General features: G+C 35.8%; 1 protein-coding gene across 8 annotated transcripts in view; it reads right to left on the reverse strand.

Annotated features, from left to right (window-relative positions):
• GABRB2 (gamma-aminobutyric acid type A receptor subunit beta2) overlaps nucleotides 1-26,617 on the reverse strand; it is a 144,635-nt gene that overhangs the window by 98,120 nt on the left and 19,898 nt on the right. The window lies entirely within an intron of this gene.

A 26,617-nucleotide genomic window follows, 5' to 3' on the forward strand; every position in this document is an offset into this window, starting at 1 on the left:
TGAAGTAACTCTGTAACTTCAGGGGGACAATTCAGAGAGCACAAATAGAATCTCAGTAAATATTCACAGTATTATGAGACTTGCATTGTCTTGATGCAGGCCACCACTACAGTGCTTCAGAGATGCTGTGACCTCTTGGTGTTTTAAAGAATAATACTTTTATAAAGGTTATATCTTTGTAAAAACTCTCATACAGATACAGAATAATCATTCTATTTAGCCAGTGCTAAAAAAACCTCTATAAGTAATACAAAAATATATTGAGAGCAACCCTGTGGAAAAAGACTTGCATAAATGGCAATATTAGCTCTGATTCCCTGTTTTATATTGTGAAGGAGAGTCCATTATTTAAAGTATTTTTATTACAGTTGGAAAAGAAAAAAATATTTTCCTGCTGAACCACTTTAAAAACAAGTGTATTTTACAAGCATTTTCATTTGAAAGGATGTTTGATATATGAACACTCTACAGAACTTCTCAGAAAATACAAAAATAAATATTTCTTATTCTGCAATTTCACAGACTGAGCACTCCAGTAAGAAATCACTGAAATTGGGCTGCTATAATTATTCTCTTTACAATGTACAAAGTCTACCCTTGAACTAGGGAGAGCCTGTGAGAACTATGGCTATTTCAGCAGAGTTCTGTAAGCAATGACACAGCACCTTGAAGCTAAGTGACCCTGCTCTTCTGCAGAGCAGTGTGCATTCAGATGAAGCAGTAGAAACTGGTTTTTTATAGAAATGTGCATTTCAGTGGTGGAAACACTCTATTTTTTGCTTCATCCCTCCCCAGAAGAGCCCATGTACATGAGCTTCAAAACACCTCTTCAATTTTCAGTGAAGCAGGGAAAATGCATGTTCTGTTGTGAACAGTTCCTGCATTTCTTCCTTCCCAAGACAAACCACAAATGGCATTGCTGTCCCTTCAATTGCTGCTCCTGTCTGCTCTGGTTAAAGGTCCATCTCCCTCCCTTGCTGTGCCCCTGGCCGTGCCTGGAACCCTGGCACCTTTGCCAGGTGTCACAGCAGCCACTCTGCAGGGACTCAAGCAGGTAAACACCAAATAAGCAACTGTTTAACTACCAAATCTATTCACCTGGTAGCTGTTGTACAATCTGATCAGTTTTAATGATCTGAAACCTCTTCCCCTTCCCACCTTCCCAGGGTCAGGATGAGATTCTGCTTGCTAGAACATTCCACCTACACCTGCAGAATTTTGCTGTTATGCTTCATCACTGTTCTGCGGGGTTTGATTCATAATCAGCTATCAGAAAATCTTCAGTAGGGAAATTTATTAGTCTTCATTACACTAATGTATCACATCATCAAGTAATTATGTGTAGCAATTGTTTTTTTTTCTACTACCCTTGAAATGCTGCATTTTATTCCTATTCCAAGGAATAGCCTACATGTATTAATATACTGCATAATTACATAGAACATGCTTTCCTTTTTACACTTCAGTAAAAGATGAAAAGAAAAAGAGGAAGAAGAACCCTAAACATACATGGTTCACTGCATAGAAGTGAATTACATAAAACTGTAAATTTGGAGAGCTGGCATTGCTGAAAGAAAAGCCAAATCATCAGGCTGGAGTTTAAAATCAAACACATTGTGTTCCAGAAAGAGCTGGTGTTCTGACTAAAAATTGTTTGTCATCTGTTGGCCCTAGTTTTCAGATGTGACTAGAGTTTCTGATGGTCAAAACAAAACTCAACTGAAATTGTAATAAAACTCTCACAGGCCTTTGAATTTAGGTTTTTATTTTTAATGACAATTTTAAAAAACCCCAAAGATGATCCAAACTACATATTTCAAAGTGAAATTGATAAGAAAGAAAAAAGCAAAACCTGACACATAACTGCAATTTATTGCTTAGAAAGGAGAGAGGCATCTGTTTTCAAAATCCCAAATTAAAGAGTAATTCAGAAAAGATGTGCAGGTACAAAATGTCCCTGGTGTATCCCAATACCCTTTATACTTCTAGATTAAGAACATTCTCATGTAATAGGAATACTGCAAGGTCTGTTAAACTCACATTAAATATGGGCATTTCCCTCTATTCTAAGGATAAAATCAAACCAACATGCAAATATCTTGTTTCAGGAAGAGAGGCACACAAAAGTAGAGGAATAGAAGTAAAGGAATATTTTCATTTGTTAAGGTTTAGCATCCTTTTAAATTCACACCATTCTAACAGGGGTTGTTAGAAACAGTACAAGTTTGAAGAGGAAACAGGAGCAAATTCATTTTCACAGCTTTGGACATGGAACTAACTCTAATGAGCCAAGAGAACTCCAAGCCCACAGCTCCTGATGATGGTGTCTGTGTAAACCATTCCACAGGCAGAAAGCACAAAGGTACAGACTTTGCAGCACAGGCACACAGACACATTTCTCCCATAGAAATAGAGGTTCCTCAGTTGCCTGTGCATGAAATGCTGCATAGAACTGTATTAGTGGTGACAAAGCTGCAAGAAAAACCTAGGATATAAAGAAGCAAACATATTTTCTGTAAATAATATCAGTTTTGTAGCTTTCATTATTATTACGTTGTTTGCCTAGACTTAAATTTCATAGCATTTTTTGTTCTGCTCTGAGCAAAAATTTTGGCATCAGAAAATGGATCTTATACCCCTAATTCTATTGTGAGCAAAGAAGTCTCCTCTCCTCACTTTTCCACTTTTCCTCTTCATTTCATAAAATGAACAAAAGAGCAATAAATATAAAACAAAGGTAATCTTTATGTATAATTTTCCATATGAATAAAAAATATCAAACAGTTTTATTAGTATTATTATATTAATGAGTAACTTTTATCCTGCACATTAACTGTGTGCAGTGGTTCCCTCAAACATTTTAGCTGCTGGAAGTGTAAATACACAGAGGATTTAAACTTTCATTTAGACAAATGAAAGTATTACACACAGACATGGTGCCAGTGAATGACCATCAATTTCAATGATGCAACAGAAGATGCTGGACAGGCAAGCATCAAATTTTCACATTTCATTCATGCTCTCAAATAAATGCTTAAGCAAAAAAAAAAAAAAAAAAAAAAAAAAAAAAAAAAAAAAAAAAAAAATCAGTTTGAGCCTATTATTAGTTTTCAAAAGATTAGAACACAGGCCCTTAGCTAAACCTACCAATGGGCCGATAACTGACATTTTGCTGATCCTCTTTTTATATTGGAGAAAGGATCAAGGCAAAAAAGAAAGAGAGGTCATAAATATTCACAATGACAGTGGGTGTCTAATGCAAAAGACTCTACAAGATGTAAATTTTTTCAAAGCATGGTAATAAGGTCCAATGTGAGAAAACACATTTGAAACACAACTCTTTCTTCTGCATTACACAAATGAGGACTGATTCACAGTGCAGCTTAAAACTGTAACCAACACTTGTGTTAATAGGGCTAGAAAACAGCTACTGAAACACTGTAAGCAATAAAGGCAGGAAACTTCAGAGATAAAAATAAGCAAAAGGAATGTACAGTATCTATAATATTATAAATATAAATAATGTAAATAATATACATTCTGTAAATTGTAAACATAGTGCAAAATAGTGTGAAGTTGAAGAAGTTATTTATCATTTCTCCTCAGTAATGAATGGAGAACTCATTTGTAGTTTGGCTTAAGTCCACTTCTCATCACATTTCTGGTTATTACTAACTTGTAAAAATGCTTTACTACATTTCCATGTATGGCTATTTTAAAATAAAATCATTTTGTTCTGAAAATGCTTGAAGCTGAAGATTTTGCCCAAACACTACATTTATTGAACACATACATTTATAAAACTGTTTTTTGATAACATTTAGAATTGCTGATTGACAATCTTTTCAATCCTCTTTTTCTTTAAAACAAACCACTACAACATGTTTGATTCAAAATTATCTATGTCAGTCTCTCATTGAGAAAAGATAATGTAAAAAGTCTATTTCATGCTGGAGACATCACAAAGTGACTTATATAGAAGAAGAAAGAACTGTTGATGGAATGGGTGATACCAAAGAAATGCCAAAATACTCATATGCCCTTTCAAAAAAAGTATTTTTCACACTCTGTAAATCTTTACTTCAAAATAAACAAAAAACCTCTCAAAACAAATTAAAAAGCCACAAACAATGACAGAACTTTACACAGAATTCAAGTTCAACTCTCTCAGTCTATCACATCCCACCTCCCAAGCCAGCTTTAGATCTGTGAAACACTTGTAATTACCTGAGTCTCCTAAAACTTACAAGGGGAGTTTTCCTTCATGGGAATTACATCTTCTCAAGTTTATGATATTTTCAAAAAGACGATCCCAACACTAAGCTTACCATTTATTTTGCTGGAACTCTCCTGGAATTATTCATCAGAAATTCTCATTTGTCAGCTGAACAAAGCAACAAAGATGGGCAGCTCATCTCCCACCACAGTTCTCAGAAAAACACAGTGTTCCAGAATCATGCAAGAGAAAATGAAAGTCAAATGGGTATGAAAGTCAAATGACTGTCAGCAGATCTTGACTCCTTAGCATGAAAGATTTGATCCTGATTATATGAAGTCTGTAATAAGAGACTGTAGGAGTTCAGCAACAAGAGCATGAATTTGTGTCTCCTTGCACTGCTGAGGGTAGCCAATATTTGTATTGTTTCTCCATGGTGATTTAGATAATGACAGCCTCACACTACAAAGGATTTCACACACTGAAGTGAAATGAAGCAGTTCTGGCTGATCTGTTTCCTGTAACCTTATTGAGTTCAGCAAGACGCTGTGACTCTTGATTTTCATTTCTGACAAGTCATCCAGACTGAAGCATGATACTGCACTTTTCCTGAGCCAGCAATCTGCACATCACTCCAATCAATGAACATCTGCCATGGGTCTTTAGCTCTGATTTGCTGTCTTTGATAATAAGAGGAAGATTGATTAAAGTGAACTGGGACTGAAAACTGTAATCTAACTGCTACTCGTTTGAGAGTCGTGTGCCTTGGGATCCTCAGATTGTTCTCTTTTGAAAGGATCTTGTCATCCTGATACAGCACTGCAGGATTCTCAAATGAATAAAGCAAATGCAAAGGACGATGAATAAATGCAATTATACTCACTTAAAAGAAGTTATGAAAATAGTAGTTTTCTGCCTCAGATAAAATTATTATTTAGTTGTGTCTTTGAAGTAAAATAAAATATTTTAGGACACGAGAAATATAAAAAACTTTATTTATATTTGAATTTCAAAGATTTCTTTACCCATATATTTAAAGTTATTTCCCAGAACTCACAGGTCATTCCCTATGTAATTGTGCAATTCCACAAGTCTTCAGAAAGGTAAATACCTGCAACAGAAATCATATTTATATTGCTTTTTATTATAGCCTATTATATTATTGTCTTGCAAAATAGGGGAGAATTTCTTGATAATACTAAAGAATAAAAAAATCAATAATCATTAAGTAGACTGGAAATAAACCTGTGGTTAAGAACTGGAGATGCAGCTGAAAGGTTTGATGAGAACAGATGGTGGCCTAAGATATTGTTTTGCAGAAGAGACTGAAGAATACAAAATCCTGAGTGTCTGATACTTTTGGGGAGGTGGAGGAATTCCAGGGTTACAATATAGTCATTGATAGTTTAAATATGGCTTAAATCTGAGGATTCAAGCTTTGCCTAGATGTAGAACTAAACCAGCATAATATTTGAATAAGTGCTCTTTTTCCTTATGCTTTACAGGATCCTAAGTTCCTTCACAAACAAACAAAGCCTTAAGAATTCACTCAGACTGAAAGGCAAGTTAATGCTGCTCCAGATCATTGCAATAAACTTCTGAAAAATGTACTAAATTAGTACCAAAACAAATAGGTTTTAAATAAAGCACAAAATACTTGTTTTTCTGATAAATATTTTGCAATACTTTTCAAGGAGACTTATGAAAAATGAATAAATATTTCTAGAATTTCTTTATTTCTAAGCATAGCCTTGCTCCCTTTAATCAAGGAGCTGTCACTGCATAGAGGCATGGAGACCCCAGTGACAAAAGTGCTGTTAATATTCCTGTTACCACACTACATAACTCTGTGTGCCTTTCCACATCTAAAAGGATGTGTAACAATCTCTAAATGTTCAACCACAGGCTTGATACTGAAACAAATCACAAAGCAATCTCAATTAAAAGTGTAAACTTAGTTTCAATGTTGGAAAGAGAAATAGTTGACAAAAATTTGAATATCTTAGCTTCAGACTGAATTTTTATGCTTAGTGATGTTGAGAAATACAGTGTTCTAAAAAAAATATTTCCCTTCTGTGCTTCCATTTAATTGGGCAGCCTGAGGATGCACTTCTTGAAAAGGAAAATAATATTTTATTGGATCGTTTTTTAATAGGCAAAATAATTTACTTTGCTATGATTAGTTTGCTTTTAAAACACACTAATGTATTTCCTATCAGGTAAAAAGTCAGTTGCCTCCCCAGCTAGCAATGGAGAAGTTTCTACAAGAAACAGACACACTCAAGGAAACAAATATATGTATGTTCTTTATTTTCCTAGATTCATGTAATTTTTCTGTTCTGGTAATACTTTCACACTTGGCTTGTCCAATCTACATCATATTCCCTCTGTATCACAGAGTACCTGAACAATTCAAGTGGCTTTCAGCTAAGTTTTCTGGCCCTTGGTATTTTCCTTATAAGAACCCTTATAACATCAATAATTTTTGCTTTGCTTGTGATATAATAACTGTGAGATTTAGACATATAAAAAAAACTTATCAATCCATGTGAAAATTCCCTTTTGATAAAGAGAGCCAAAGACAACATCCCAGATAGTCTTACTGTAAGAATAACAGCTCTATAAAAAAGGAGTACATATGAATATTAATCAATGCTGAGCCAATATTATCTGTCTTGGCATTATGCACTTACTAAACATCACCTTCATTTTAATGATAAAAATTAGAAAGCAGAGAAGCTCAGATAAAAGTATTGAGTCAGATTTTTAGGAGGCATCAGAGTGAAATTCCTAATCAAGCTGGACAGTCCTATAACTTTTTCAAAATTTAGCTGAAATTGTGGGTAACCAACAGTTAATAAACCCCTGCTGTATTAGCACTGGGAAAGTGGACAAAATCAGGATGCTTTTCTCAGCGTTGCCCTAAACAAAGAGTTGGATATATAATCCAGATATAAATTATTAATTAATGAACTAATTGCTTTCCTCTGTGCTTCTTGACACTGAACACTGTCACATTTTCTGTTCTGACTTGGAGTATCCTTTAGCAAAATACAGGGTCAGCTGTTACAAGTTTTGTCAAAGTAGTTATGATTATCTTATATTTGTAATACTTCTAAAACTGTATCAAGGATATATATAATAAAAAAAATATTTTACATCAAATTTTAAGATCACCTCAAAAAGCCATGTTTACACAGATTAAACAACAATCACACAGAATACTGATGGAACAGAGAGGCAGTGAGTGAGTGAGCATGAGTTGAAGATTTATAATATAATCCAAAATATTTCCTTTAATATTTAGATCATTGCAGAATTACAAAAACAATGGGATACATAATATTTCCTTTAATAATGTGCTGTGTAACTGAAACACAATTAGACCAATTTATTTCTTTAGCATGTTACAGTCTCTAAAAGCTGTTGATATTTCACACAAATTGACAGGACAAAACCAGCCAGGTCTGTGTGTGACATTTCCTGAGTTTATTTTTGCTTTATTTTTCTTCTAAATGAGCTCAGACTCCTTCTCCCTTTCTTCTGTGCGTATACATTTTCTCATATACTGCTACTAAACACTATAGAATTTTTGCTGATTTTCTTGGCATTTTTGTGTTGTTTTATTTGTTTATTCTTTTTCTTCTCAATCTTTGTCAAACGTGTGCACTTTGGAAACAGACACAAAGATGTTTCTAGGCAAGGGTGATCTGGCAGCTTTCTCATGCTGTTCCTCAGTCCCCTGAGGAGCATCAGGAGCATCTCTCTCCTCTCAAACACTGCCATATCCCACACTTCATCCTCTGCCCTCTTGATTTCCAGCTCCCTAAAACTGTTTGTTAATCCAGCAGCAACAAACCAACACCCAGAGAGAAGCAATGTGCTCTGGAGAGCACAAATCTCCCCCAGAAACATCCCTAGAAGTGTTTCTGTGTTTTGGTGCAATATGCCAGAGGCTGCATTGCAAACTGATGTGTTTCCTCCCGTTTACAGATAAATCTTGTGGGAATAGACAAACCCTGATTCATCCCCTTCTCAATCAATAATCTCTTGCATTCTGCAACCTTATGTACAGACCACGAAATTTGAACAGTGAAGAATGTGAGGATGAAAAAAGCAATAGTGTCATGTCACCTAGACCTTTTTCTGTATTTTAAATGCCCTCCTTCCTGAAGCCCAAGATGTGACAGGCTGTTTCCTCTCAAAAATGTCAGGCACTTCAGAACTGCCAGTGCTTAAGTAAAAAGGACTTTATTATAAATACATATAATTTTCTTCAGTGATGACAAGACTGTGGAAGTTGGTAGAAGGTCCGATTTGCATGACAGCACAACACTTCAGCAAAGAGAATACACTTAGCTGAGACACTGCAAGAGAATAAATTATGTATTCAGGTGAAAGAAAAATTAATATTATTATGCTCTAGGAAAAAAATCTGAAAAAAACAGGTGGAAAAATATTGCATCTGTAATAGTCGTTAGTTGTACTGTAAATTGTTCATGGTTCAGTGAAGCCAAAACTTATTGGAATATCCCACAGTAAAAATTTCATTGCAAGTGCCTTTGATACAAAAGTGTATTTTCCTCTAGTTCAACCTCACACTCAAAGCAAGATCAACTGCAAAGTCAGACCAAGTTGCTCAGAGCTTTATCCAACCCAGCCTTGAAGACCTTGAAAAGTAGATTAGAACAAGTCTTTAATAACAGTGAAATTGCTACTTGCATTTAGAAAGAAGCTCCCTATGCTTCAAAAAGGAAAATCAGGATGGTCACCCTAATCTAGCAGTGACTGCAACTTAATTTCAATTTGATTCAAAATCACCATTGTCTGATTCTTGAGCTATTGAACACTACCACTTTTATCTGTTCTGTTTAGTGTATTCTTCCAGTCGTTTTGTGTCTTTTTTTCTCAGCAATTGCCTCCACTCTTTAATCTCCCAACTATTTGAGATACTTCGAAATCAACAGGATTCAGTTACCACTGAGGTTTTGAATGCATCTATCGTTCATTATTTCCTATATGCTTCAATTGACACCAACAATTTCTCATTAAAATATTCCCTGTACATACAGTACATGATTTTTTTTTCTTTTTTCTCTATTAATCTTCAAGGTTTCCATCTATGCCAGAAAACTTTCTATGTAATTAAATTATTTACTTCCCCTTTCAACACTATTAATAGATATTTTATAAACAATCCTGATTGTAACTTTATCAGACTGAAGCTATCCTCTCAAGAGGTAATAATTTCTCAACACTTGTACTATCAGTTCAGAAATATACTCCCAAGAATTAAAAAGAAAAAATTAATTTGGCGTTCTTTACTACCAAAAAGGCTTATTATTTGTCACTTACTAAATACCTCATCTCAACCTTCAAAATTTGTCACCACCTTTGTGGTTCAAGTCAAACTTGTACTTCAGTGACCAAGTGGAAGTAACTGTTTTGACAGCTGGAAAGATCAAGAACAAGACAAGAGAACCTTTTTTCAAGGAATGAAAGGTATATGGTTAATTGACATGGCATGGAAAGTATTTCTTACTTGGCATTAATGCAGATCCAGCCTGTCTTAACAAGATAAGGATAAATAAGGATACCACACTTCCCCCATCCCCCCAGTCAGACTGCTTGTTGGGGAAATGGCAAAAAAAAGTATTCCTGGTTCCAGGCTTTCTAGCCCTTCTAGCAAATACCCATCTAAGTGCACAGGGAAATCATGCAGGAAACATGGATCACATTTTAAAGTAAGCTGTTTCATTATAATCATACTTTGAATGTATTTGACTTGGCAGACACTCTTCTGAAAACATGGATGAGTTTTAAGCAATTTTAAGATCTTGCACAGAGCAAACTTTCAACTTACACAGCAGTTCCCTCCAGCTACTCTCACTGGAAGGCATTTACACAACCTGCTGGGACTCAGTTTGATATCATTCCTTCCATCTGGACATCCAAACCAGCAGGCTGGATACAATCTTTCCTGCCTTCTCTCTACTTCACTTGACATTCATTGAAATTTCTGGGAAATGAAATGCCTAAGAATCAGAGCTCTATGAACACTTCAGAACCTCTAGAGAAAGGGATTTGCTTTTTCTTCACAGCTGAAGAACACTAAACCAGTGTTTCCAAAAACAGTAATCATCTTTTCACAGGTAAAAGAATGCAATGCATTTGGTTCCTTTTTTGACATGTGGAATTGGGTTATTATTCTCACATCTTCATATATTTGGAAACAAATCAAAATTATTGTCAATTAAAGTCAATGTTCTCAATAAGTCTAAGGACATATTCCAACTTAAAACCTGTCAATTCTTACATTAAAAACTCTTAAAAATTTGGTAAATATTTGGAAACCAACTAATCCAATGAATCAGAAGCAAACACTAAATTTGCAGGAGAAACTACCATCAAACATTCATTAAAATATACACAAAAGATGTTTTCATTCATAAGATGACCTGGCAAAAGAGTTTCAACCCCTGTTAATCACAGAACCATTATTTCTCTTTCGCTCCAATGGTCAGTAGATATAAAACATATTTTGCAGCCCTACTAAAGATATTTTGGAGACAAATGAAAATAAAAAAAACCACACATATAAAGACACAAAAATAGTCAAAAAGCTCTGTGATGACTCCACTGAGATTGTCCTAAAAATAACAACTCATCTCCTGGCAGCTTCATCAGTCCCGATGAATTTGTAACACTGGATTTCTGAATTCATTTTCTACTTTCACAATAAAGATTTTGTTAAATATTTCAGTTATAAAAGATTCAAAAACACATTAGCAGAAGTGCTTTGCTTTTTCTCTCAAATTATTAGACCACACTAAATAAGCACAGAGCCACAGCAATAAGTGCATGGCTTTAGCAGGTGCTAAACAAAAAAAACCTCCAGTACCTGATATTTGTAGCCATGACCTCATGTACTGGATATAGTGTTTCTGCTTGAGCACATCCCATATTAGCTGGGAAACAGCACACATAGATTGGTATCTACTAGCTAGTAGCTGGTTAATTCATGCATGAAAGGCATTTATATAGCAGTTCACTGGTTTGATTGATGACACATCTATTCTTTTAAAATAACAGCATAGTCCCTGTCTCAAGAGTCATGGAAGTGCTTTACAACATATTCTCATGTTGCTACACACTACTTGAAATTTAGGGTTTTTTAAAAGAAACTCTTCTTTGACATGCATTCTCCATCATGTCCAAATGAAACAGAAGCTCTATAAAGTTTTCCCATTAAGAATTATTTAGTTTTATTTTAAAAAGATAATTCCTAAGTAATGCACTTATCAGAAACGGTATTTCACCAGGTATTTCATCAGAATTGATGAATTCTGATCATCATTTTTCCCAGAAAGTCCCAAGGAAAATGAAGAAGCATTCAGATCTGCATTTATAAGCAAACACAACAGAACCTAAATTCGATACCAGCACCATGGATAAGAAGCCCCTCTTTGATTTTACAGACAGAGCTTGTTTTTTTTTAAATGTTTTTGTTTCCAGCTAATCCATAACCGACCACTAGGAAGCTTGAAACCTTCTTCGCTGTGAAATAATTAGAAAAGAAAGGAAAGACAGCTCAGAATAATAATAAAAAAAAGTAAATTGGGAAATACTGTCCCCATATGCTCTGCCCTGTTCTTGAGGACAGAGCAGCTGCACAATTATTTTGAGACAAGAGTTCCATACTAAACAGCATTTAAATTAAAGGTATAAATTTATCAGAAACTTTGTTTGGCAAATAAGATTGGTATATGGTGATTCTACTCATGGTTCCTCTTGTTGGTAGTGCTTTTCTGAAATAATTATTATATCTCATCATACAAAAAATAATCATGCTAGTGAAAACTACTTGTGTTATATTCTTGTAAAATCAATTGTCTAAAAATCAATTTAAGTACAAAGAGAATATATAGATGTGAATTAAAGCAACACAATTACTAAAAATTGATAGCATGGATGAAACTTTTTTTTACTTAAAATGTAAAAAAGTTATGAGAATAAACCATGTTTCCAAACACCAATTTGAATCATAAACATGCAAAGGAGTTTGAAAACTCCATTTAATTGATCTTCCTGTTCGAAACAGCAATTTGTATTTTCTCATGGGTCTTCATCCCAGTACCTAAGCCAATCCTAAAGTTAAGGAATAATCTTCTAAACAAACAGTAACTATTCATTCCATACAGCATTTCAGACCCAGCACAAACACAGTCCTCCCAAAAATGTGTTCATTGATTCTACTCAAAATAGCTAATTTATTGTCACCATTTGCATATAACTTGAAGTTCTGATTTATATCAATGCAAATTTTTTACTGTTTGCTTTTAGCTGTGTTACTTGATGCAACATTTCTTCATTACCTGTACCAGATGTCTCCTCCTGAACACTACAGAATGTTACAGATGCTTGGTGTGTTGTATTATCACTAATTTTACTATAGAAAACATAACTCAGACACAGATACTTGAATTCTAACTCATGGTCTTATCTAGAAAACTGCTGCACAATTCAGTACAGTTTTTTTGTTTGTTTGCTGGTGGCTTGTTTGGTTTGGGTTTTGTTTGGTTGTTTTTTTTTTCCCCTCAGTGGGTGTGAAGAGGGAAGAACAGGGAATATAAGTACATATGATCTTTGGAGGTCCTTCCCAACCTGGGCTGTTCCATGAACGTTTTGACACAAGCACATCCTAAATTAATTGCTTCATTTCTCAGACAACTTTTTATTAATGTCACCAAATATTACAATTAAGCACTCCCCTTAAATTATTTCCTCATCTCTGCAGTGTTCAAAAAGTCAACCTAGACCTCAGCTGGCCTAGGGCATAATAGGATTATCTACAGCAGCTCACAATTAATGAATTACACTTACAATGCATGCACTCTCACACAGCTATTTAGGAACTCACTGAAACATTAATTTTGTATTTGCTTGCCTGAGATATTCAGCAAGGAGTATTTACAACTGGACATGCTCCCTGAGCCTGGGAGAATTAAAGACTTTTTAGATTACATATGAAAAAGTAGCTAAAATTAATTAAAATTTGCACAAACATAAGCAAATACGGTCAATGCTTCATTAAAACACCTTTCCTGAGGAAAATATTAAGTGCTTAAAACTAAGCATGTAATCTGAGGTTTTACAAAAGAGCACTTAATCAAATCAATACTGTGAAGAGTCTTAAAAAAACTAACAAAAAACAAGAAGAAAACCATAAACCAAACAAGCCAAACCAGGTAAATTCACAGGCAAAACCAGATCTCTCTTTCAGTTTCATGCAGGATCAGAGATTTTAGGCATGAAGCTTCACAGACCTGTTAATCCTGCACCTAGTGAAATCATAGCATAGGCCTTTGAAAAAAAAAACCCAAACAAAACTTCTATAGATTTTTGCAGACAGTGAAAATTCTGAGCTTCTCAGAACTGGAGACACACATGAGCCACTTAAAAAATGGATTCTTCATTAGCTTCTGTTTGATTCTTAGGTTTTGTCTGGATCCTTATTTGTCTAGATCTGGTAGCAAGAAAAGCCTTTTTGTACTTTAATCCATTTCTAATAATTTTATTTCACTTGCTTTTTATTTACACTGCTATCATACTTTGCAAAAAAAGGTATCCATTAATCAGTTAAATAAACAGTAAATATCTTTTTTATTCCCTAGTCTAAGTTTATTCTAAGTCCTTATGTGAGTGTGATTTCTTTGAGTCAAATATAGAATGGAAATAAAAATCAAAATAACTACATGGCCCTGAGCTCTATTTTTTCTTAGCAAGAATAAAAAAAAGTCTCTTCACTCTGCTATATAAAAGTGTGCAATTGTACATAACTCTTTGGATCATTTAATCAAAAATCCCTTCATATCCCCTCCAGACCTCAACTTTTATGATCACATCACATTTATTTAATTGAAATTTAACCTCCTCCTCTACCCAAATGAAGTTACAACAAAACAGACAGAAGTACTAAATTACTGAGCACCATTGTTAAGGATCTCATGACACTTTAGTACCACAACATATGGGTTTCCTTGACTTTAGAAATGAAAATACAACAGCTGCAGTGAGTGAGCTGGGGAAAGCTGGCATTTACATCTACTTCTTTAATTTCTATGTTCAAGAACAGTGCTACCTCCCAGGAAATTCCTAGTTAATAGGGAAACCTCAGTCTATTTGTTACTTCATCCATATTTGTAGCACTTTTTAACATTCATCTTAGTTTAGTATAATTAACCATTCTGCTCAGAATTGAACGGACAACAAAAATGAAGCGGTAACAGAAGATTCAAATTCCAACCACTGGGTGATTTACACAATATCCAAACATTTTATATGCTATTGACTCTAAAAGTCACATTTTAAAAATTGAATGTTGAAATCCAGTATTTCTGGCTGCCAGCCAAGCATAGAAAACAGACAGGCTAATGCTAAAGAAAAAATATTTTTATTTTTTTTTCCTTCTGTGGGAAATTAACTGTGTAGTGAATTTTTTAGAAGATGAAAATTGTAATTGCATGCCTAATAAAGCTGAAAATTAAGGAGAAACAGATGGAAGACTAAAAGTGTTTTTTGTAAGTGATAAGAGGATGATTCATAAGTATTTGACATTAGTTAAAATTACTTATGGAACAAATGTTTATGGAAAATGTTCTGCTTAGGACAATGTGCCATCACACAATCAGCAGTGAATTATTCCAATTGTGGTCCCTAATCAAAAAGAGAAAAGGAAATAAACTAAGAAAAAAGAAAAAAGTCAAAACTTGTTAATCTCTCCTGAACTTCAGTGACTTGTGTCTTAAAAGTCCTACCTCAAGAACTAAGGGCACTATCAGAAGCATTGCAGATCACAGCAATTCTATTAATTTGCAGTTTTAAGATCACTTTATAATGTCACTAAATAGTAATTAACTTCTTAAGGTCAGCTGAACAGAATGTGGGAAAAAATAGGTGGCATGTAAGTGCATGAGACTCACAGTGAAGTTATCACACTTTGTTGCTACAACCCCAGGGAAACACTATTTTTAAGTCTCCATCTACTACTTCTAAACAAAAATTAACAGGAAAGCCAATTATCTTATCCACACTTGCATATGGTTGCATATGACTTGAAATATATTATGTGAGCATTTTCACATACAGCTAAATACTTAAAGTAGCAGGAATAATTAAAAATACAGAGATTAGTTTATTTTCATTGTTTTTCTGATACTATATCATAAAAAATGCAGCTACCATACAGATTATGGTTTTGTTGAGAGTAAATAGGCCAGCACTTTGGCTATGCAGTCAGGAGTTCTCTTTGACATGAACAGATTATTCTAGGCAGTGCAGCACCAGCCTTGCTGTAGGAGTGGGTGGTGCAGAATGAGACAGGTGGGCTGCTGAGGAGCAGAGAGGAGGTGCCTGTCCATTCCAGTGTCAGCAGTATCACACTGCAAACCAGATCCAAAGCTGCAGGTAAAATCCAAATTATATCTGGAGACAATAATGCAGTAAAGCACATCTTAATTCATCTATGGATCTTTTGGTTTAAAAAATCAGCTGAGTGCTGCTGTCTCTTCACAGGACATCCTCTTCCAGGTCACTTTCTCAATCACTCATAGATATATTGCTATACATAGGCATTTATAAAATAATTAATCATGTTATGTGTGGAAGAGTTCATTGAGAATTTCAATAAAATCGTCTCTAAACTCTATTAATAGAAGTTAATAAAATATTAAAAAAATATCTACATCTTGGTCTTCCTCTTCCACACTGGCCATTCAAATTGATTACTGATAATACAATAGGACCGATTTGCTCTTCAGTGTTGTTTGAAGAGAGAATGTAAATGGCAAAATGAAAATTTCTGTCGCCATTTTACTTCAACCAGCCACTCAAATTTTGCTTTGGTTTAAAAGCTAGATGGGAGTGACACATGAAGAATTATTAATTTTTTTGACATGGTCATTAGAAACTCTGCATTGCTAGTTTGACCACAGATATTTTCAGATCTCTTATAGAAGTGTACAACCCCAGCACAAGTTCACGAGATCCTGCAGCCAAACAGGCAGGGGAGCTTTGATTCCCCATTACTGCACACTTGGTCTGATACACCAATGACAGCAGTTAGGGTCACCTGTCAGCTGCTTCCAATTTCTCCTTGTTTTTCACTCTCACCTCATCAATACAGAAACTCTGAGAGGTGAAGTCACTCTAACAGTAATGACACTAAGGGGGGGGAAAGGTCTTGCCCTTTTTTCTGTGGTGGTCTGGGTTAGTGTACAACAACTCTTCAGACTATTTTGTTTAAGGCAGGTCTTTGATATCAAAGAACTGCAACAGCAGAACCTACACACCATAATACATCACAGTTACACAACAGACAGACTCAAGCTTCCAGGAATTTTTTAAAAAATTTGCAATATTAACTGTGCGACTTATAGAGCCAGAAAGTCCTTTCAAGTGTGTAAAAGAAATTTACAGATAAACATACCTAACACCAGATTACTTGTCTGTAAAAGTATCCATATTTTAGGGATTTCTGGTTCTGCAAGACAGCATTTTCTATCTACTCTTACAGATCAAGAGACATATTGTTATGCATTGAAAATATCTAAGTGAAGCACATATGTCAAACAAAAGCTGAACTTTTCTTGTGACAAAGCAACGGAAATGGATACTTTTTAATACCCAGGGAAATTGACCATGAGTCAGGGCTTTTTTTTGCCTAGAGAGCTTCAAGGATATTAAGCAATTTCTCCACACATACTGATGTTTGGATGTTTCTATGCATTTGTTTTAATTAGTTGTTCACATTTCAATTTTTATTTGTTCTTGCAATGATCCATTTGCCATAATATCGTTGGTTTCTGTGTCTTTCCATAAAAATGGGATTTCAATGACTATATCTTACTCTAACTAAACAGGCTATTGAAACCAAGATCACAATATCCCACATTACATATGCAAAATCAGTATGAAAAAATTGAGGAAATTTCCCAGACTATTGCACAGAATACTAAGCCTGAAAATACAACAATCCAAAACATTTTAAACATCAAGTTGCAAAATGTCAGTTAATAAACTCCCCCATCCTGTTATATGTCTGATGAAGAACCAAACATCACACCTAAAAGCAAGAGGTGCCATTGTTACACATGAACAACAAGCTTAAACATGAACAAAATAAAGTTTTAAGAAATCACTTTGGTGCCTCCAATTAACAAATTGCTTCCAATCTTTCACTGGTGGATTTCACTGCATGTATTGCAGACTTACCACCTCATGTTCTGCTTGGCTATTCTTTAAAGACATAATTTTGTTATGCCAAGCAAAGTTACCTGCAACTAGCTAAGGGTACCTCACATCTGGGAAAAACCCAATAGTGACAGGACATTAACAATATTAATTCCAGAAAAATCACATATTTGCACATTCAAGGAAGAAAAATTGCAATGAGGCAAATACAGGAGTAGATGAGCACAAATCGTGGGGCTTGAGAATATAGGTCATTCTACAGAGATCTCCAGATACAGATATTTCAGCCATATAACAGGCTGAGAAGTTTATTATCTCCTTTTTTTCCTTTTTTTGGTTTTATTTTTTCAATTTCCAAATCTAGTAGATGATTTTGCAGTGATCGCTTCAAGTTTGGTGAAAAAGATAAATAAATAGGCAAGAAAATTATTGCAGAAAGTGGAAGGCTGATATCAGAACACACATAGCATAATTCAGTACTTGATGCAGTGAGGAATGACGTCTCTGCCAAAAGCCTGGCTGCTGCCAAGGCTGAAGTCCAAAAAAAAATCCAAAACAGAAAAAGACCAACAGAACTAGACAACCACATATCATAATGCAGCTTTCAAAAAAGTGAAAGGTTAGTTGCATGGCTTTCTAATTAAAGCTGTAAGATCCCACATACTCTTCTAAAAGCATAATAAAAAAAAAATTCCTTCTTCATTTGTCCATACCTCAAGAAAGTCTTAACACAAACTTATCTCAATGGAGGGAAAAAGCAGAACCACAGAAATCAGCTGCACAAACGACCATAAACACTTTCTGTTCTGTATAGAAGGAAACACACCTGGAAAAATTATTTTTCCGCAATATGTGTTACTTAAGAGATAATGTCAATGAAATAGTGCATTGTTAGAGAATAATGGTCTCCTGCTGCTATTAAATGCCAAGGCACAGTTAAGCCATTTGCAAAGTAAGGGACATTATTCCAATGATAATATTCTAGTAGAAATGGCATTTCTACTGTGCTGAATAGGGTACATTGATTCAATCATTTGATTTGATGTCTGCTATTGTAACAGAGCAAAGTTGCTCAAAAGTGCTGCTCAAAAATGGCAGTATTTGAACTGACCATCTACAGAACCTGTAGCATTTCCAACATTTAATCCAAGCACATAAGCATCAGCCAAGTCTTAAAAAAACATTAGATTTATATTTTTATGGCCATTTGGCACATAGAGAAACTAAAACTTGCCCTACCTTATAGTACAGCTTAGCAGAACAACTAGAAACAAAATGGAGAAATATTTGACCTTACAGGAGAGGTACACCCTTCTACTGGGGTTTGCAGCCATTTGCTAGCACATACAAGCTTGGATGTGTTTTATACCAGCAGTATTAAGGCTTTGCATCATTTCAGCCTTTCAAATGAAGTATTCTGGATGCCAAAAAGAAGACATAGAGGGTATGTGAACGTCATATTTCCAAAATTTCACATATCTATAGAAAGGAGGTTGCTCTTGCCTTCAAGTTGGCATTCATTCCTCACTCCTGCACAGGAGGGGCCTCAGAGAACACGTAACTCAGATGAGTTTAGTCTCAGAAGCACAACTGTACTTTAAAAATGTTTGTTTTCTGGATTTCTATGCTGAGATGAACAAGCAACTCCTTGAAAAGGTTCTGCAACCCTTCTTCACCTAAGGGCAAAGCAGATGATTGGAATGAGGCTCCACATGCGCACGAACTGGCTGTATCTTCAGAAATGTTTTTGATTTTCTCTAGGTGGATGGAGATTTTGGGATGGCCTGTGGGGAAGTCTAGTGCCAAAGAAGACAGAGCTGTGATGTCAGGGCTTGTAGGTGCCTCCTTGGTGCCTGCCTATGGGTGCTACTATGAGTATACCACAGCAGGAGGTAGAAAGGGCAACTGCAGCCAGTGGCAGCTCACCTGAAACACACACAGCGTGGGCACACAGGAAGAGCAGAAGCTGGATAGTGTTACTGAAGAAAGAAGCACTCATTCTGTATTTAAAGATTGTTCAAAAGACTCTTCATATGGAAATGGAAACCCATCAGGGATTCCAGAGCCACACAGGACAAGACCTCAGTGACGGCAGAGGCACCTTGACTCTCTCTGCTTGCACAAATGGCTGCTGGTGAAGAGGGTCTGCCCAGTGCTCTGGGCTCCTGGCACACAGATGAGGGGGAAACAGCATCTCTTCTGGCACACAGCATGGCCTGTGGGCTGGCAGGCAGCTGGGGAGGCTGAGAGGGACACAGACAGGAGCTGTGAGCTGAGAACCAGAGCCTTCCTGTGCACCAGCTCACAGCCCCGGATTTCTGTTCTGAGTAAGCACCTCCAGATTTCAGCAAGAGCTGCCAACTGGCTGCTTTTCTTCCCTAACAGCTGGCAAGCTGGTTTCCTAACACAAACTTGACAGAGTGGATAAGCACCACAATGCAATGCAAACTCAAGCATGATTGGTTGTGTAAAAACATAACTGAAAAGCAATTTACTAATTAAAGCAAGGATTCCCCTGTGGTCCAGCTGAATGGAGAAAAAATTAAACTTGACTGTAACTCAGACACCAGGCATTTGAGAACAAAGGCACAAAAGCTTGGTTTCACATTTTAATGACTAAAAATATCTTAAAATTTGGGAGCTTAAATAGCATGCATATTCACAGCAAAACACATATAAAGACAGTCATAAAAAGGAAAAACAAGATTGTTCTAATGATAATCACATTTTCATTACAGCAACTAGTGCAACATTATAAACATTATAAACGAAAGTGCTGATTTTTATAAGCTTGTTTCCAATAGTCCATTTTATTTGGTACAACTGTCATTCAACTACCTCTAATCAACTGCCATAGATTTCATGTTTAGAATTACATGCTACTGTATAACTTCAATTCTTCCTGTTAGGTACTTCAAGCGCCATTATATTGCACAGAACTCTATTTATTGCATTATTTTTTTCTTTCAGTCTGTATTTGAATTATGAGTAATTTCTCAGACTGCTTACACAAAAGTGAAAGCTCTGGATTTGTCACAAGTAAAATCATTCATATTAATCAGTTATTCAGAGGCAACTTATGTCATCATCACCCATCCAGTTCTGACCAGGAAGTGACACTGTGGAGACAACGTGACATAAAATCTTACAATGGTTCTCTCAAAGAGCTCCAAAGCAAACAGCTTGATCATTTCTAGGTTTTCTTTCAATCTGTAATCTGGGAGAACAGATTAGGCCCAGGGCATTTTTACCCTCTTCTCTTTTTATGCAGACCTCATTTTATGGTTTAATGTTCATCCGGTGATTTGGGCATTAAACCTCAGTTAGATTCCTCTGCCTTCTACAAGTTCTGTGATTAGGAAGAAACTAGTTAAAACATTCTGTAAATTCACTGTATTTCCCTGCTAGGTGAAGTGTCTTAAGTACATTATATTACCTGGCCATGCCAAAATTTGCTAGAATTTGACCAGAGATCTATCAATACTTAAATTTTTCTCAGCAGACACCAAGATACCACTAATGATTTGGAGGTAAACTAAAATGTGCTGCATGTTTGTGGTCTTGCTTGTCTCAATAAAGGATGATTATTTCCTTTTTTATACTCCCTGTGGCATAAGGTAATGTGGCAGCTAAAGTAAACAACACCAGACAGACTTAAAAATTGATCCTCCAGTTCATTCTATGTGCTCCTAAGGGCTTTTCATTAATAGCACCCAAAGAGTAAAAGCATAATTTACCTTAGGTAAGATAATTATCTCACATTAAAGCCCCAGTGACCAATCTACAAAACAGCTGGTAGCATCTATTTTCAATTGCAAAACCATTGTCTATCTATCTTTTTTATTTCCAGAACATTATATGCAATTTTTCTTGGCAATTTTTTCCTCATAAAAAGCTGACCTGTCTTCTGATAATACTGCATTAGTAATGTCAGAGCTAAATAGATTCTAGTATGTGCAATAAAGCACCTTCTATGGTTCCTACCAAACCATTTCAGATAGTTCAGAGCATCATCTATCCATAAAATACATTTTTCCTTTTAGGTCTGTCTCATATTTTTTTAAAAAATCATTATGAATATAGTACCAAAACAGATAGAAATCTCTGCTGATATAGGTACATTGATACCAAGACCCAAAGAAAATTGTTTTGTTTGGAGACATATCATAATGTTACGACTGCATGACTACATGACTACATTTAAGGCAAAGCTTACTAAAATTATTTTCTTACTTATATTTCAATGGATAAGAGAGCTTTGATGAGAACAGAACTTGCTCATTTTTCTAAAAATGCAATGTAACACCTTTCGTTTTTCTGTCTCATGTACCTCAAAAAGTCTAAAGCACTTCTGAAAATAATGACTGAAAACCTGTCATTGCTGCAGATATGTTTAAGTGATATTACTGGTATACTACAGAAAGAAATCCTATAGTAATAGCAACATGTAATAGTCACAAAGGGTGAGAGACTGTTAAGTTTTAATTTGAAAACATGGTGATATATATTAATGAGGTACTGTGAAAAACTCCAAGTGCATAAACTTGGGGATTATGACATACCAAAAGGGGGGAAAAAGTCAGAAAAGGATATATTTATGTAGCCATAAATAAATTCCTTTAATCCTAAACTCAATGCCAATGAATTTATCTGTGTAAAACAGAGCAGGACAGTGAACAGAAAAGACCCTTAATACAGGTGTTGCAGTACCACCAACTCAAATGTTCCCTCCGCTAAAACTTCTCTTAAACCAGAGACATTTCCCTCTTTCCTTCTGACAATTTTGGATCATGCCCCCACCATACAGATGTGTTTTTCAGACTACAAAAACTATTACTTCCACACATCCAAAAAATAAAAACTACTATGGAATAAAACTACTATAGTCTTTAAGAGAGTGAAAACAAATGGTAGAAAAACTTGAATAAATCTGTCATTGATTTCACTTGGGTGACATAATTTTTTAACACAAATTTCACATAGCTGTGTTCTTCCTCTACGCAGGAATTCTAAAAAAATTGCTGTTTTCTTCTTCCATAATAGTTTTTCATCCCTTAATCAAAAGGATCCATTACATATTTTCTTTGTTCTTGTTAAAGCTGTCTTTTTTTTTTTGTTTTGTTTCACACCTCCTGAAGTGCCTCCCTATACAAGTCCACTCACTCCCATATAGCTACTGGGAATCTTACAGGAAGGTGTCTTGCATTCCTTACCTCCTACCTTCTAGTAATGAAATGCCTCTTTGCATCCCTGCTGCTTTTACTAATGACTGTATAGAAATGTTTCAGCATCTATTTAAACTCCTCAGTATTACAGGTTAAAGAGTGATATATAATGATAGCTCTGAAAATAAATCTGCCTGTAATTAACAGCTTTATCCATACAATTATAGAGTCATGCCTTTTCCCAAAGTCCACTTACCTCAGATTCTTAGCGTGACAGCAGCAACTGCACAAATGTTATTGCCTGTGCATAGTACTCTTAAAACTCTCACTGCAAATTAAAGCCCCAATAGTCTTGGACTGGGCCAAACACATAACAAAAGAATGGTCTATGCTTCACACCATTCAACTGCTCCAAATCATCAAAGCTGCATCTTCACAGACTTTGACCTCAAAAACTAGAAATGCTGTGCTCTTCAGTCAATCACACACAGCTTTTCCTACCAGAGTCATCAGTAATATCTGACTCCCTGCAGAACACCTGCTTGGTTTCCTCATCTTGTGGTCCTCAATTAAGTACCTATATCACCTTCTAAAATAGGTCTGACTCCCTCATTCAAATCACTCTCAAAACCAACCTCCTTGGTGTCATTTTGCACTTTTCAGCATTGGCCAGCTGACTTCTCTCTCATTGTAGTGCTTCTGAATTAAAATTCAAATTCACCAACAGGAACACATGCAATTATGGGCACAACAGATGCTCCAGAAATAACTATTTCACTCAGTAGAAAGCAGAGGTATTTGTATTTTAAAAACAACATTTTGTCTTTTGTCTCAACATGTATTTTATGCAATAAGATTCAGAATATAGCAGGTAGATGAGAATAACACACTTCAAAAGAAGAAACCCTCAAACTGTCTGGTTCTGACACAGATACCTGTGTCACCACTCACCTGCTTCTAAGAATGTTGCAAACTTGAAAAGACGTGCTCATGAAAATACAGCTCTCACTTCCCATCAGAAAACCCTCAACAATCTCTACTAAAAGGTATGAGAAGTCACAAGTAAGAAGTGGGGAATATTCCAGAAAGAGAATTCCCTGCAGACAGGAGCCCCAGCAGCCGTCAGGTCACAAGCCCACACAGAAGGGAGGGGGAGCAAAGCAGGTGACCTTCAGAAGCAGATTACGTCAGAAGCCCAAAACAAAATCCAACTCTCTCTTTTTTACAAAGGTTAGCTAAGGGTTAGCAAGAACAAATGAAGAACCTGAACCTTGTTTTAGAGTACTTAATTCCTCCTATATATGTACCAATTTATAAATTAAATATGTGACCAGAGAGAAAAAGGTGGAATTTCCCAAAAAGGGAATAGATCCACGTTCAACACTGGAAAAAAAACCCTCATCTCCAAAATGTGAGATAAAATAAAATGTGAGGACAGAAAGGTAACACAGTTGATATGGCCAGTAAGATCAATTATTAGTTCATAGAGATTGCAGACAAAATTGAGATCTTTCTTCTTGCTCTCATCACATCATGAATCAGTTATGCATTGCTCACAGCAACAAAATGATGTCACTAATTTGAGTTTATTTTGTTAAACTTCATTCACTTCTTTAGTTCTTGGTTCACTTGACTTCTTGTCATAAAAATTAAAAGCAGAATTAAGAAACAAAGTACTTTTCTGACTACTAAACATCAGCTAAGAAAAACCGACAACATGAAAGATAATGGCTTCTGCTCTAAAATGAATATTTCACAGTATTCAGACTCCAATGTTTTCATGCTTATCTCAACTGAAAACATTTCCACTGAGATATTATGCAAACGAAGTGTGGAAATAAAGACAAGATTTTCTACCATGAGGGCTATTTATGGAATGGAACCAGTCCACACTGATGCTGAGGAGGGGATTAAGCCATGCAGCTGTAGTCTAGAGGAACCATCCATCACTAAGAGCCTGCTGGTTTTATGTGAGTCACTTCATTTATAGATCTATTTTTTTAAAAACTTTAAATCCAAAGTCAATTACCAAGATATTGAAGCTTTCTTGAGCACACTTTTTCATAAATTAAGGTCCTTTGAAACGACAATGATTTTTAATTGCATTGCAAATATGTGTTTGGACTGTGTGCCCAAAACCAGAGGTGACTATTTCTAATATAGTACATGCTTCTGTTTTCCATCATCACTCTCAATCTCCAATTTAGACCTGAGAGATAAGAAGCAATTCCTGGGGAGCCCAGGAAGCCCAATTCATATCAGCTCCAGCACATGCCATAAGAATGCTACAGAGCTCTTGGTCCCTGAAAACAAGCCCTCAGACTGATTTAGTAAAACACAGGTATTGATCTAATATCAATACCCAACTGTGATGGACAAAAGACTCTCTAGCAGTTTAGAGTTAGAAAGTGAATGTTTAATTCAGCACCAGGCAGCTGCATGGGGTGATCCCCTAGGATGCACTGCAAAATCACAGGTGATTAGAGAGTCTATTTATTTACACAAGTTTTGAATGAGTATATATTCATTACACCAGCACCTCCCATTCCCTGCTTCCTATGGAAATAAGCTTCAATGGCTTAAGCATGAGTGTTTTGTTTTCTCAATTGGGTCTGTGGTCTTTTTTATGGAGGGGGGTCATGAAAATGGGAAGTAAGGTAAGTCTTCCTTGCCCTGAACTTTCAACCTCTCCCACAGATGACAATACAAATTATCTCTGGGAGATCTCCAATATATTCCCTTCGTGACTTTTGAATTGGTTTTGAGATGTAAAAGATTTACAATTGGTTGTGTTTCTTTAGATCTATTTATCAGTTTTTCCTTTTCTCATTGCAAACCCAGTTGAGGAAACAGAGATGACAAGCAATTAGTTATTTAAATTTGAGACAAATATCTCAAGTCCAGTTTCTTTTAACTAACTTCTAACTCTTAATTATTTCCAGCAAGGCCTATCTATCTGCTTTAATTAATTCTAGCAAATTTATCTTTTAGCTAAAATCCTAATTTTTTCTAAAATTAGTGTCTCAAGAGCTTAAAGCACAGATTGACAAAAACAAATCTGTTCTCAGTAAAAGTGACGATTTCATCAGGAGTATAGATCTGGAATTACGTGATAACTCTAAAGTGCCAGAAGAGGTTTGGAGTGCAAGAATTTTTCTGGAGATTGTTATATATGCCATAAGCCAAATATTTTCAGAATAACAGAATATTCTGGTTTGGAAGGGATCCACAAGGATCTCCAAAACCTGACTCCTGACCCTGCACAGGACATCCCAAGAGTCACACTGTGTGTCCATGAGTGTTGTCCAAACACTCCTTGAGCTCTGTCGGGTTGCTGCTGTGACCTCCTCCCTGGGGAGCCTGTTCAGTGCCCTACCACCCTCTGGGTGCAGAGCCTTTTCCTGATATCCAGGCTATCCCTCCCCTGGCACAGCTTCAGGCCATCCCCTCAGGTCCTGTCACTGGTCACCTGTGCTTTCCCTCATGAGGAGGTTGCAGATTGCTTCAACCCTGTGTGGACTTCTAATGGAAATGGGCTGCAGTCTGCCAGCACATCACTTGTCAGCTGCACATTGCCCTGAATAAGCAGGCCATTGGACGGTTACTAATTTTAGCCTGTTGTTCTATTCATTCTCTTTTTTTCCCTTTCTTGATTTTCTGTTGCAAAAATTAATAAAAACATTTTCAATAGGCTTCTTTGCAATAATTTTGGAATGCATAAAGAATGAACTGTATTTTAGGTAAGCTGAGCACAGTCCCACTGCTGACTTATTTCCTGCATTGTTTTCCACAGTGTACAATACATGCTTACACAAAAATACAAAGCTATGCCAGCTTTATTACATTGCAGTTAACAGAGATATTAAGCTGGGGCAGAAAATATTCAAAGAAATACATTTCTCAGCTCAGCAAAAATGCTATGGATTATAAATGTGTTAGGCAGGAATAAGGCATATATGTTGTACCTTGAAAACAGAATTAGATG

Source organism: Erithacus rubecula, assembly GCF_903797595.1.
Source record: "Erithacus rubecula genome assembly, chromosome: 16".
Taxonomy (NCBI): domain Eukaryota; kingdom Metazoa; phylum Chordata; class Aves; order Passeriformes; family Muscicapidae; genus Erithacus; species Erithacus rubecula.